The sequence below is a fragment of the Pongo pygmaeus genome, chromosome 7 (assembly GCF_028885625.2).
Source record: "Pongo pygmaeus isolate AG05252 chromosome 7, NHGRI_mPonPyg2-v2.0_pri, whole genome shotgun sequence".
Lineage (NCBI taxonomy): Eukaryota > Metazoa > Chordata > Mammalia > Primates > Hominidae > Pongo > Pongo pygmaeus.
The window spans coordinates 17,005,973-17,017,786 of NC_072380.2; the positions used below are offsets into that span (position 1 = coordinate 17,005,973).

Here is an 11,814-nt window from a genome sequence, read left to right on the forward strand (position 1 = left end):
ATCTTCTAAAACTAGGAAGCCTCTGGCTATTTTTTTTTTCTAGCATAGTTCTCTAATACTTCTACTCCATTGATGAATGCTCCTATACAAGATGAAGATACAACTTCACCATGCCCAACTTGTCCCAATCTACTACACTTTGGGGACCTGAATGTAAGGTTTCTTACTCTGATAAACAAAGGCTATTTTCGGCATATATGGAAACCTTTAATAGTCCAGCCGTCATGGACTGTTTGATATGTTTCAGCCTCCCTCCCATGCCATAGGTTCCATATGGAGAAGAGCCATGGTCTCAATGTATCAATTATATCCAACCATATATTGAGCAGCATTTATAGCCAATGACTGGGACATAGGGAACACACTCAACCAGGAAAGAGATCAATCTGTTCTATTACAGCAACTACAGAAGCTAATCAATGCTAATGAAAATTGAATTGAAGACATTCTAGATAGTCTCTGGGAAATTAGTCTATCAACATGATCAAAAAGAATACTAGAATATTTTCAGCAATACTGTAATGTAAATTGAATATTTCTATTTACTGGGTAGAATATTCAGTAAGCATGTCTTGCCACGAGTCCCAGGCAATGCAGGTGCTCCATGTAACTGAAACATTACATTGCAATCTGATGGGGCATCTAGGGGAGTAATGCGAAAGATATGAGATAGAAGAGACCCTTTAGAGTCTCATTAGATCTAATTGGCTTTGGAGTCATACCCAGATTACACTGATGCTACCCAAACATTAAAAATCTTGTTGCATATGAAAATTTAGTTAAGCTACAAATAGAATTATACTAACACACCTAACTTCTATGAGAAATAGTCAATTCTTCCAGAGATATGAGGCTATTCTAACAATACTACAGCCAGACTTACAATAAGCCTTCAACAGGATTCCTGAGAGAATTCAGTCCTAAAAAAAAAAAAACCCATTATGTGTAATATATCAGCTTCTATACATCTAAAATATACCAGATATGTTTCCTGGGAGAATTAAGAAAACAGCCACTGTCATCGTTTTCTATAGAGCTTAATTCTCTTACAGAACCGCAGTTAAGTAAAGGTAGCCAGTCAACATTTGGCCGCTTTTATGAGTCAGACTGTGCAAAATTTATTTGTGCCCTTAAACTAGAGTTATGTTGGGAAGAAAATAACCACAAGAGCAATGCAACTTACTCTAACCTGCTTTAGAAAAAGTAAAAAACAATTTATCAAAACAAATCATATTGCACACTTTGTAAGTATGTGCTAGGAGATGAACTGGTACTAGTGATAGGGAGAGGAAGCAGAGAAATTCTAGGCAGAAAAGGGTGGGTTACCAACAAAATCCCACCCTCAATCCTGAAACTGCAACCCAAAGTGAGAACTTATGTTCCTGTTTCCCAACTTGAATGTTGCCTTTTCCAAAACAACCCATGGTCCACCCCATCCCCCTTCTGCACCCATAAAAAGCCCAGGCTCAGCTGGCAGATGGAGAAGGAGCATCTGGACTTCAGAGAGAAGCAGCTTGACTTCAGAGGGATGGCCTGATTGTGTAACTTCAGAGAAGAATATTGCCAGAGATAGCCGGACTTCAGGGGCAGATTACCTTCCCCCTCCATGCCCTCTTCAGCTCCCCTTCCCACTGAGATCCACCTCCATCGGCAATAAAATCCCCTGCATTTACCATCCTTCAACTCACTCATGTGCCTTCATTTCTCCTGGGCACCAGAGAAGAGCTTGAGATCCACGAGTGCAGATGCAAAAGGCTGTCACACTTGCCCTTTGCCCTCGCTGGCAGAAGGCAGCCTCCTCATGTGAAAAGGCAGAGGGCCCTCTGAGCTCTTGACACTTAAGCCATCCATGGATGGCAGAGCTAAAAAAGTATTGTAACACTCCCTCTGGGGCTTCAGGGGTCGCGGACATCCCCCACCCCGATACACTGCCATGGGGCCATCACAGGGTTGGCTCCTACAGATGCTGAAAAGCACTTGCCCTGGCTCCTGCGCCTGTTCACCTGCATGACCCCTCCTGCGAGGGGTGGAATGCAGCAGGTCTAAGTGAGTGGCGTTTGCTCCTGCTGGCACCAGGTGCTTGGAGTAGCCAGCTGTCTCCAATGCTTGTGTACTGCAGTTCTCACCTTGTTCACTCGCGTGCTCCCTCCCGCGAGGAATTGAGAGCTGTGGGCTGAGTAAACAGAGCAACCCCTTAACAAGTCCCACAAAGGTGTCAGGGAAATATTGTGGCTGACTAGGTGTAAACATTATCGATCAAAACTGTTCCTTCATTTAGTACCGTACTATGGTATTATTTATATATTTTCAGCCATTTAAAAGAAAAAAAAACTGTTAAGGAACTTACAACATCCACGTGTGGCACACAGAAGTATTCTGTTCAATAAGAAGTGAAACCGTTGAGCCAATTTAATTAAATATGTATCTACCTTGCTGTACTTCAGCTTCTTCAGCCTTAACCCTGTACACGTTACTCATACACAGTAGGTTTGGTAAATAGGCTCAGCTTGGAAATCTTAGAATAGTATTAGTTATAAGTTCCATAAAAATATCTGAATTGGCCAGGTGCGGTGGTTCATGCCTGTAATCCCAGCACTTTGAGAGGCTGAGGCAGGAGGATCATTTGAGCTCAGGAATTTGAGACCAGCTTGGGCAACACAACTAGACGTCATCTCTACTAAAAGTTTTAAAAATTAGCTGGGCATGGTGGCACACACTTATTGTCCTGGCTACTCATAAGGCTGAGGCACAAAGGATAGCTTGAGCCCAGGAGATGAAGGCTTCAGTGGGCTGTGATCATACCACCGCACTGCAGCCTGGGTGACAGAGCAAGACCTTGTCTCAAAAAAATTTTTTTTAATCTCAACTTATTCTAAAGAACTAGAAGTGTCATACGGGATCCCTTCTCTGTCAGTAGGAAAAGGCTGCGCAGTCTAACACTGGGACAAGGAATTACATGCATTAAATAAATTACACTAATAAACATTATAATATTCACCAAAATATCCTAATTTGGGGGGTATTTTGAATAGAGGAAAGTGAAATATAACTAGAGGGCCAAGATGTCATCTCTGCTAATCTCTGAAAGCAAAAGTCTGAAGTTAATTGGGCCCAACTTCTGGTTGTAGATCTTTGATGGAAATGAACTGAAATAGAACCACCTTATAAAAACTGAATACTAGATGAAAAGGCCATTAGAAATAAAATTAAATAAACTTGAAAACAAGAAGAATATAATGCCCCAATAAATAACCAGTTCAGTACTTGTAACGAATGGTCTTCTAGCTGCTTCAGTAGAAGTGTCCATCTTGAAAGCTTGTGCCCTTGTTATTGATGGGCCAGGTGTCATTATTTTGCCTATTTTAGGCCATTGTTAAATTAGAGAGACACAAATTCCCTTCATCCATTTTACTTTGGATAATGACCAAACATAAAATAAAATGATGCCTCAAAGAATATTGCATCCATTCTTTCCCAATCAATAGAAAATTTGAGGGTGGAACGCGGTAGGACAAATCCTTCATTTGCAGGCTGGAGGGACTCGACCATTTGAAAGGTGACAAAACTGCCTTCATCTCGGAAAATATGGACCAATGTTCCGTGAGAATGGTACCAACAAGGCCTGGACCATTTAATCACCAAAAGATAATTTGAATAACATATAAAAGAGTTGGAAACAAACATGTGAGATCTCTCTATGTCATAAAGATCATGCATGCCTGCTCCTTTGCAATATTTATGTGAAAAAGCAGAGGAAGCTTATATCTGAGTATGCCAGTTGAGAAAAAAATAAATTTGATTTAATGTCATCATTATCAGCACTATCAGTCATCTCAGTAGTAAAGGAAGAAGTTAAGTTACTTCATTCAGGCAGAGAAGTAACCACGCCATAATTATGGGGCATGTCCAAGAATGCATTTCATTTGAGTAACAGTTCCAAGGCTAGGGTCAGAGATGAAGGCATAAAAAAAGAGAAAAACAGACACCAGCAAATAACTCAGAATGTTGGGGTCATATATGATTAACAATAAATGTTCCATGCTTTCGGAGGCAAAGGCAGGTGGATCACCTGAGGTCAGGAGTTCGAGACCAGCCTGGCCAACATGGTGAAACCCCATTACTACTAAAAATACAAAAATTAGCCAAGGGTGGTGGTGCATGCCTGTAATCCCAGCTACTCAGGAGGCTGAGACAGGAGAATTGCTTGAACCCGGGAGGCGGAGGTTGCAGTGAGACGAGGTCTTGCCACTGCACTCCAGCCTGGAGACAGAGAAAGACCCTGTCTCAAAAAAAAAAAAAAAAAAAAAAAGGTAAATCTTCCCTGACTTAATAAATGTATGTGTTGCCTATTTTCATAAAATACATTACTATAGACTTAGTGGCTTAAAATAACATGCATTGATTATCTCACTGTTCTGTGTGTCAGGAGTTCAAGCAGGGTTTAGTGGGGTCCTCAGCTCAGGGTTTCTCAAACCTGTAACCAGCAGACTGCATTTTTATCTTGAGGCTTGACTGCTGAAGAATCCACCCCCAAGCTCACTCAGATTGTTGGCAGAATTTAATTTCTTGCTGTTGCAGGACTGAGGTCCCCAGCTTGTGGCTGGCTATTGACTGAAGGCTGCTCACAGCTTAGAGGCCGCCTGCAGTTCATCACCACTCCTGCTTTTTCCAGCATGGTGGCTTACTTCATCAACTCGGCAATGAGTCTCTAGAGCGAATCTACCAGCAAAGTAGTCTTATTCAGCATGGTCATAGGCATGACAGCCCTCCCCTTTGCTATGTTCTATTTGTAGAAGTAAGTCACAAGTGCCTCACAGGAAATTACACAAAAGCATGAGCACCAGAAGGCAGGGATTGCAGGGAGGAGCACTTTAGAATCTGTCCACTACAGTCCACTCCTAGCTCCAATGATTCGTGTCCCTTTTGCAAGAAAAGTATATTCACTGTCTCCCAAGTTTCTCCAAAGTATCAACCCATTCATTGCAACATCTGAAAGTCCAAAATTTCATTATTTTAGTGAGATGTAGCATAGACAGAGAGAGTGGAATAATAGACGGTGGAGACTTAGAAGGTGGGAGAGTGGGATGGGAGGAGAGATGAAAATGGGTACGATGTACACTACTGGAGTAATGGCTACACTAAACACCCAGACTTCACTACTACACAATACATCCATGTAACAAAACTGCACTTGTACCACCTAAATCCGTAAGAACAAAAAATAAATAAGTTTTAAAATAAAAAATAGATGTAGATTTGGAGGAGATTCCTGGGGCGTAATTAGTTAAGTACAAATTCTAGCACGCTCTTCTCAATCTGTGGCACCATGAGACTACATGAGACCAAAAAGACAAGTTTTATTCCCCCAACACACCCAACATACCCAACACACCCAATGGTAGAATAGGCATAAAATAAAAGCTATCAATATTTCTATTCAAAAAGAAAGAAATGGAAGGTACAAAGGAGTTACTTGTTTATAGCAATTCTCAGATCTGGTCAGAACAATGTTGGGAGTTCCTTGATGAGGTTTCAAGACCTGGGAGTAATCTTCCATGTCCCTCCCTATCTATCTGTCCTACTTTCCTTAGTTTTGGCTTTAACTTTGGGTAGGATTTCCCTTCAAGGCAGCACAGACGGACCTAAAGTTCAAAACCTTTAAGGTTCTAAATCCCTGCCCTCAAAGGGGAGAACCTGACTTTCTTTAGAGTTTCAGCAGGAATACCAAGCAGGACTTTGCTTGGAATGCTTGGCTCACATGCCAATCCTTAATTTAAATACTATGGATGCTCAAGCACAGAAGCTCACTCCTGTAATCTCAGTACTTTGGGAGGCCAAGGTGGGTGGATCACTTCAGGTCAGGAGTTAAAGACCAGCCTGGCCAACATGGTGAAACCCCGTCTCTACTAAAAATACAAAAGTTAGCAGGGCGTTGTGCTGGGCGCCTCTAATCCCAGCAACTCGGGAGTCTGAGGCAGTAGAATCTCTTGAACTTAGGAGGTGAAGGTTGCAGTGAGCCGAGCTCGTGCCACTGCACTCCAGCCTGGGCAACAGAGCAAGACTCTGTCTCATAAATAAATAAATTAAATTAAATAAATACTGTGGCCAAGATCACATGTAAGACTGGTCAACCTGGGCCATGTATTTATCTCTAGAACTTAGGTTAAAACTAACTCTAGTTAGTTTTAACTTAGGGTTAAAATAACTGTCTCACTAGAACTGGACAAATGTTAAAATCCACCATCTGGCCACTAAAATGTTCAGTGATATTACACAGAAAACGTTATGGCCCTTCATTACAATGGAGAGATTTTCAGATTTGGCTCCAAGCAACCAAAACTCCATTTACATGCAACTGATCTTCTAACTTCTACTTCAGCTTCTCCATGCCAACTCCTTCACTGCCTCATAGATAATTAGTGCTCTCATTGTATCTTTACACATCTGCAATGAGTAGATGTAATTCCACATGGTTCCCCAGCCCAACAGAAAGAGCAAAGACCAACTAGCATCCCCACCAGAGGAGGCGCATTCAATACAAAGAATATATTTGAAGGAAACAAAACTCCGGCAACCCAGGCAGTGTGAATATTAAATATCTTAAAGTGAACTTTAAATATTCATGGATGCAAAAACATTGCCTGGTCATTAATATCTGTGAAGACATTAATGGGAGGTATTGAAAATGTACAAAATTTGATTTCAGAGAACCTGAGCGGAGAACCCAGACAAGCCTTCTTGGCCTCTGACCAACAGAGCTGTGAGATAATACATGGGTGTTGCTTTAAGTGTCTGCATTTGCTGTAATTTGTTACATAGCAATGGAAAACTAACACAGTCCTATATACCTACTCCTGTAAGTGTGAGTCTTTCAAACTGGTGCTTATGCTAGAAAAGATTAGATCTCACTCAGAACCCTCTCTTTAAAAAAACACAATAGGCCGAGCGCGGTGACTCACACTTGTAATCCCAGCACTTTGGGAGGCCGAGGCGGGTGGATCACGAGGTCAGGAGTTCAAGACCAGACTGGCCAAGATGGTGAAGCCCCATCTCTACTAAAAACACACAAAGAAATTAGCCGGGCCTGGTGGCAGGCACCTGTAATCCCAGCTACTCAGGAGGCTGAGGCAGAGAATTGCTTGATCCTGGAAGGCAGAGGTTGCAGTGAGCCGAGATCGTGCCACTGCATTCCAGCATGGCGACAGAGCAAGACTATGTCAAAAAAAAAAAATGAGAAAAAAAACACACACACAATAAAGTGTCAATAATATTTTAGGGTAATTGATAATCTAAAAACTCTCCCTTAAAATTTTAAAATATGATTTAGAATGCAAATATATGCCAAAGGATCCAGGAGTATCTCTTAGGAACAACAGAGCTCAATCCTCTTTGAGGCCGTACCTTTTTTTATTAGTCTAAGTGTTGACTGTTAGAATATTGAAATCAGAATTAACTTGGACTAAACAACCCCAATTATTTTTGCTAGTAGAAGCAGTGTGCACTGAACATATAAAGGTTACTTAATGGACTGATTTCTCACTTACCAAGAATATGTAATGGCTTTTTAAAAATTTATTATTAGAAATTAGAAAGCATGTGCAGCAGGTCCTCACATAAAATCATTTCATTCAATGTCATTTTATTATAAAGTTGATGAGAAAACAAATGGCTCCACAGCACAGCCACTGCCTGTGTCGAGTTGGCACATTATCTCCATGTTTGCATGGGTTTTAACCAGGTACTCTGTTTTCCTCCCACTTTCCTAAAATGTGTACATTAGGCTAATTAATATGTGTAAATGGTCCCTGTCTGAGTGTGTGTGAGAGTGTACGTGTGCATAAATGTGCCCTGTGGTGTCATGACATCCTATCCGGGCTGGTTTCTACCTTGTCCCTGGAGCTGCCGGAATAGATTCCAGGCACCTAGAAACCCTGAACTTGAATAAGAGAGTTGGAAAACGAATGAATGGATACAAATTATTGGAAAATAAAAATTTGTCAAGTATACAATAATCATACCAATGCAGGACAAGAGATGAGATAGGAAAGTGCTCAGCAAGTCCGCCACATTTATTGTTTGTTTGTAAATTGCATGGTGCTAAGAGGTGCTCCTAAAAATTTTTGCTTTTCAAACATTGATTCCTTGATTTAACCTGCTACCACTACAATCACTGTCGCTTACTGATTCACCAAATAATGAGTAAATAATTATCATCACATTATGTTGTTATTAATCTATCTTAAATGTACATGTGACTCCCATTTATTTCAATGTTCAACATTAAAAGTGTTTTGGGTCTTTAGTGTGAAAGTTAAGCATATAAACTGAGTCATTCGTGTCATAACCAACTAAAACAGAGTCAAGGAGCCAGAGGGAAGAAAGCACTCAGGGCATATAGCATTGCCCCAAGAATGTAATTCTCTGCAAGCCTGGCTGCTGAAACTGCCTGCTATAACTCGAGACCAGTTTCATCTAATATCTACAGAAACAACCTGTTAGGACCCTAAGACTAGTTGTATCCACTGCAGTCACTCACCAATCAGAACTTGCCAGCTCCCCACATTTTACTAGTGTCAATTGAACTTTCTTTCAAAATGATACAGAACATTTCTCCTTTTTGTAAAACCTCTAACCTTCTCTTTGCTCTTCGGACATGCAAAAGACTCACATTGCTATTCTTGCTTCTCCAACAAAAAGGTTAAGCTTAGAGATGCGTCTCTAAATTTTTATTTTGATTTCTACATTAGTCAGAGGTTTGGTGATATTTTTGTGATGGGAAATATGCCATAGGAATGTAACTTTTGTTATATCAATTATCCCACAGTAAAACTGGTTTCATTATAGGTTGTTTTGCTTAATAACACAGTTTCCAAGAATATATCAATAACATTAAGTGAGGACTCATTGTATCTGTAGGCTTAACAACTTTTCTATTGAAGTCAGGCTTTTGGTATATATGAGATATTTCTGATGATTAGCTAATTCACAAAACTGGAAATTGCCGTAACTGCATTATGAACGTAAGGGATAGCCTGAATGGCTTTCTTACTTTTATACATTAAGTTTTTGATAGATCTATAATCTCACAAAGGGTTAGTGGCCTTAAATTCCTTGTTTTGCAACACAGGAACAGAAAAGCGAACACTGCATGTTCTCACTCATAAGTGGAAGTTGAACAATGAGAACACATGGACACAGGGAGGGGAACATGACATACTGGGGCCTGTTGGGGGATGGGCGGCAGGGGAGGGAGAGCATTAAGACAAATACCTAATGCACGTGGGGCTTAAAATCTAGAAAACAGGTTGGTAGGTGCAGCAAACCATGGCACATGTATACCTATATAACAAACCTACGTGTTTTGTGCATGTATCCTAGAACTTAAAGTAAAAAAATAAATAAATAAATAAAATAAATTCCTTGTTTTGACATTGCATTTGTCTAAAAACCAAACCCTTTGGAATCGACAGACCAAGAGTTTTCTCCACCCCCATGTACTTAGATTTCTCTTATCATTGCAGAAAATGTGGAGAAGTTTGGCAATTGGTAGTTAATAGTTAATATTGCAATAAAAAAGAAGAAAAACTGTAAGTTAATTTATAATTACTAATAGAACATTTTTAAATGAAGAAAATAAGGAGACGAAAAGGATAACAGATGAAGTTTCTCACTAGCATCCTGAGAATATAATAAATTGGTTTCAAAATATCGATGTGATAATAAATCAAATTATTCTTATCTCTCCATGTATGAGTTAATTAATATGTTGACATATAACTTCCATTTAGTAGTATCAAGTAAAATCCCTCTGGATACCCAATAATCATTTCTTCAAATAGTGTCAGTCCAGCAAAGGCAAATGATTTTTCTGACATAGGAATGGATGCCAATATATAAACATAATAAGATTAAAAGATATAGTGACTTCCTAGTTTTCTACAAGTTTATAAAACCATTGTTTTAATCACATTTCATTCCTCAAATTACTACAAGTGTCTGTCACAATAAAAATGTTAGACATATATTTCTGTTATATCTCGAAAAAATTTTGATTGAAAAACAACATTTATTTGGGGCCATCTTTGATCAGTGTACTGTCTTTTTAAATGTATAAAATTTCCCTCAGAGTTACAAGTTTAGACACCAGAACCACTTTGCAAAAGACTTAAAATATTTGCTTAATGCTTGCTTTAGGGCATGTACTTTAAATATGGATGTCAAGCATTGAACCAAAGGTAGTTTTTTACTTTTTAGTTTATAAATAAAAGTAAAAATGGGGTTATTTTGAAGATTATTAAAGTACTACTGCTAAACTATTTTTACTATTTTTTATATTCACAAAACCAAGAGGTTTTGAGCTAAAACATTTCCTTCTCTATCTCTCCCATATACACACCCGAGTGCACACCCAACTCTTCACATACACGAACATTCATGTGTAGCTTTATTAAAGTCATATGTTGAACTCTCTCCTCTCACCGTACACATCAGCATTAATTTGTGTAAGTAATAAGATGGTGAATGAATATAGAAATAAGATAGCATTAAAGCAATAGTCTTGTCATTCAAAGTATGCTTCAAGATCTAGCAACATCGAGCATCACTGGGATGTTTTAGAAAGGCAAAATCCCAGATGATCCTCTAATAAGAACCCCCAGGTGATTCATATGTACATCAAATGTTAGAAACACTGTTCCAGAACAGTGGCTCTCAAAGTGCAGTCAACATCACCTAGGAAACTAGGTGAAACTAGAAATGCACATTTTTAGACCCCACCCCGGAAATACACATCAGAAACTCCGGGGGTAGAGGCCAGCAATCCTCATCTTACCCACCTCTCCAGGTTGGTAAAGAGTGGCAGCTGGTCCACTATCATGACTACACGCCCAGCCATGAGGGTGGCAGCACTGACAACTCCTGGGCACCAGGAAATAAAATCTCAGAAGGACTTCTACAAATCTGCCAGAATTTGTATCTGCTTAGCTTTCTAAACTCATCTGTGCCACTCTCCCAATAGCTCACTAAGCTCCAGCCACAAAGCTATTTCCTGCCTTAGGAACCCCAGACTTATTGTTTCCTCCCCCTAGAAGGTTCTCATCCTTCTCTTTACCTGGGTAGCCCCTTCTCACCCTTTAGGGCCCATCAGAAATGTCATCTCCCTAGAAAAGCCTTCTCTGAGCCATCCTAAATTTGTTCTTTCTTTTTTTTCTGTCTGAACCTTGTTTTCCTCATAGAATAACTCACCATTCATAATTACGGTATTTGTTAATTTACTTGTTTACTATCTGTCTTTCCCACCAGCCATTAAGCTCCATGATGTAGGGCCCACCTCTATCTGGACCACCCCATTTCCCCCAGTGCCTAACACAGTGTCTGGTGTATAGTAGCATTTAATGAACCTGTGCAGTGCCAGGCATGGTGGCTTATGCCTGTAATCCCAATACTTTGGGAGGCTGAGGTGGGAACATCATCTGAGGCCAGAAGTTTGAGACAAGCCTGGGCAACATAGCAAGACTCGATCTCTACGATAAAAATTTAATTAAAAAAGAAAATAAAAAAAAATGTTTGCTGAATAAATGGCTAAATAAGAGATATAATGAAAAGAATACCCGACTCAGGTAGATGGGGACTTACCATTGTTAATGGAGGTGGTAAAAAGACTTATTCTTTCTACAACCATATTGGGTGAAAGAAATGGTCTTTGCCACACTGAATTAAGAAAATAAGTAAACTCAAGTTGGCTGTAATGTTCAATACTTTTCAACATTAGAAGTTCTTTAAATACTAAAGTCCTTCTCTAGGGCATTTAGAATT

General features: G+C 39.7%; 1 protein-coding gene across 1 annotated transcript in view; it reads left to right on the forward strand.

Moving 5' to 3' along the window:
• ZDHHC2 (zinc finger DHHC-type palmitoyltransferase 2) overlaps positions 1-11,814 on the forward strand; it is a 721,436-nt gene that overhangs the window by 469,630 nt on the left and 239,992 nt on the right. The window lies entirely within an intron of this gene.